Raw genomic sequence first — 3,447 nt, 5'->3', positions numbered from 1 at the left:
TTTGAACAATTTTTTTGTCCCTTTTTCAGTGTTTGAAACCATATGATCGACTGTCATTTGCTCCCATACATTACCAGGTTTGCATTCCAACCAGCCAGATTGGACAGATATCTGACATAAAATTGTATAGTGGATGGCCAGCTTTAGTCTTTACATACATCCTGTGAACTAGTTTAATTTACTTAATCATGTTTATTTGCTCTGCAGTGTTAGTTTCCAAATAGCATGCCAGAAAGACCAGCATACAGACAATTAAATCACATATGAATGGAATAAATGCTTTTTCACTGATGCCACCTGATCCTATGTCTGCAATCAGATCCTTCTTGGCCTTCTATGTTATTGTGAAAACATCTTCATAACACCATTTGCTAATTTTCTCACAGACCCTAGCAGTTTCTTTCTACCTGTCTACTGTGCTCACATGACTGTCTCCTCCTATCCCTTGCAAGAACGCCCTATTTAGGACTGCACCTGCCACTAGCACATTGTCAAAACATGTAGGTCATGTTAATGTAGGTCATTAAATCTCTGTATGCTCACTCACCAGTGTGTATCTGCTACCTCCTTCCCGCTGCCTGAACCTGTGCTGCTGTCTGCTGGATTTCTGCAAGCTGCTGTTGCTCCATCTACTCTGCAATCATGCGCTGTGATCAGACTCCAGTCTGCACCTTTACCAGCCTGTTTTCAAGCTGCTGCTATCCAGTTCAAGCCTCTGGTTTCACTCAAGTTTTGTTGCTGCTAACACCAGTCCCAGTCCGGTTCCACTCCGGTTCAATTGCTGTTACCTCCAGTCCCAGGGCCTCATTCTGAGATTTACGCAAGTGCAATTGCAACTGCATACTCTCACGGATCGCAGTTGCTAAAATATGCTAATGCCTTCCAAAGCATAGCCGAGCATTGGGGCGCCCACTGCTGCCTTCTCATATCCATCCAATGACATGCAACAGTGTAAACATCGGTTCCATTGATGCACATTGGACAGTCATCCAGCATGCAAGTGAAGTCTGACCAGCCGCAAACACTGCAGCTCTCCTGACTTGCAGAGAGCTCTCATACTCCAAAGGCGATTGCAATGGCTAATTTATGCACAATAGCAAAAGATTGCTCGTTCTGCATTGATTCCATCTCTGAATAAGGCCCCCAGTCCAGTTGTAGACTCCAGTTCCATTCCATTTTTACTACTGTAATCTCTGGTCCCAATACAATCCTGCTTGTTGTGGGTACAAGTGGACTTTATCTATATCGCACTTCAGATACTTTGCTGCTCTGCAATTGTATTGCCTGTTCTCAGCATCACAGCTCCTGCTCTAAGTTTGGAACTGTCTACTCACTATACCAAACGGTACCACTATCAATGGTGGTGTTGTCCTGAGGGTCCTCTTGTAGGGGTAAATTTACTAAAGTGAGAGTTTTTAGAAGTGGAGATGTTGCCCATAGCAACCAATCAAATTCTAGCTATTATCTTCTAGAACATGCTAGTTAAATGTTAAGTAGGTTCTGATCGGTTGCTATGGGTACCATCTCCACTTCTAAAGACTCTCATGTTAGTAAATTTACCCCTTAGGCTGTTAGAGTTTGTACTGAGTCTCTGCTTCAGCATTCCATCCAGTTCCTGGGGTCTAGATACTGGATCTAGTTTGCTCTTTGAGGGTGTAGGCTCTAGTCACCAAGCTCTGGTAATCAGTTTGTAGCATATATTGCTGATTCCAGGCTGGCTACCGATTACCTGAATTACTCGCTGCTCTGTCCCCTGAGTTTTCAAACACTTGTTCCACCTTTTGTGGTTGGACACAGTGTATAATTATAATTTAAGTGTTGGCACTTATGACAGAGAGCTGTATGACAATTTTCAAAAGCTTTTACTGTCACGACCAGGGTTTCCCGGCATAGGGGACGACGGGTAATACCTGTGAGGATGCTATGGTGAGGGGTGTCTGGCTGTGGCGCTGGTGTCTGGCGGGGTGCATTGGCTGCGCGTAGTCCTGTGTGGGCATACTGTCACTCTGGTCTGGTTAGGCCTGGTGGTGCTTCCGTTCCGTTCTGGCATGGGCGCCTCCGGACATGTGACCTAGTTGCCCTATCCTGGTGTGTCACATGCTCTCTCTAGCCTGTCACAGTGCGGCACTTGGTATTTAAGGCAGTGCAGAGCTTCCTTCCATTGCCAGTGCAACGTGTTTCTCAGCGCAAGCTGAGAGAGAGTTCCTGAGCTTGTCCATCTGCCTGTTGGATCTCTGCCTAGCCTGCTTCACCTAACCTGCTCCTTACCCTGCTGGACTTCCACTGTCTTCTCCCACTGCCTCCTCCTGTTGCCTCTCCCTTGCCTGAGTACCTGTGTCAGCTGTTACCCTGCACCTTGCCTCCACTTACATTTCCTCTGGACATTTTCTCTTCAGCATGCAATTCACTCCAGCCTGCAATCCATTTCGGCCTCACAAAACCTGGAATACTGGACTGCCTTCTATTATCACTACCTGGACTTTTTCCCATTGCATCACTACAGTTCCCAAGTGCACTTTAGTACATACCCAAATATACTAGGGGTGAGCGGGTTCGGATTTCTGAAATCCGAACACCCCCGAGCCCCCCCGATCCGAGTCCGATCCGAGTCAGGCTCGACTTTTCCCGCCTGACTCAGATCTGAAATCGAGGCAAAACATCATCATCCCGCCTTCCGAGTCTCACGGGTTTTGGATCCTATATAAGGTACCCGCGTCGGCGCCATTTTCTCACTCGGCTGTGGACAGTGAAGAGGGAGGGTGGGAGTTAGGGCTGGCTGGGCTGTGTAGTGTAGTGTAGTGTAGTGTAGTGCTGCTGTTGTCCACTACTTCAAAGTCCATAGGGGCTGGCTGTGTTGTGCTGTGCTGCTGTTGTTAATAGGGGCTGTGTCCACTACTTCAAAGTCCATAGGGGCTGGCTGGACTGTGTTGTGCAGTCAGTTCTCCATAGGGGCTGTGTCCACTCCAAAGTCCTGTGCAGTGTCCCAGTCCTAAAGGGGTGCTATAGTGTTGTCCAGGGGGTGCTCTGTCCATCAGGGGTGCTCCCCCCAAGTGCTAAAAAAATAATATTTTTTCTGTGTTTGTGAATTGTGTGCGTAGTAGCCGCACGTGCATCAACAAAGTAGTGCCAAGCATGCGCCTGTGTCATAAGTAAAGGGCCGGCTGGCTTGACCGTTAAAGGGTGCTGTAACCCCCAAAGTACACTCCAGTCCAAACCAAAAAAAAAATTATTTTCTGTGTTTGTGAATTGTGTGCGCAGTAGCCGCACGTGCATCAACAAAGTAGTGCCAAGCGTGCGCCTGTGTCATAAGTAAAGGGCCGGCTGGCTTGACCGTTAAAGGGTGCTGTAACCCCCAAAGTACACTCCAGTCCAAACCAAAAAAATATATATTTTCTGTGTTTGTGAATTGTGTGCGCAGTAGCCGCACGTGCATCAACAAAGTAGTGC

The sequence above is a fragment of the Taudactylus pleione genome, unplaced genomic scaffold (genome assembly GCF_031769625.1).
Source record: "Taudactylus pleione unplaced genomic scaffold, aTauple2 ptg000019l, whole genome shotgun sequence".
NCBI classification, from domain to species: domain Eukaryota; kingdom Metazoa; phylum Chordata; class Amphibia; order Anura; family Myobatrachidae; genus Taudactylus; species Taudactylus pleione.
The sequence above is the reverse complement of the archived record's forward strand: the minus strand, read 5'-3'. Positions refer to the sequence as shown.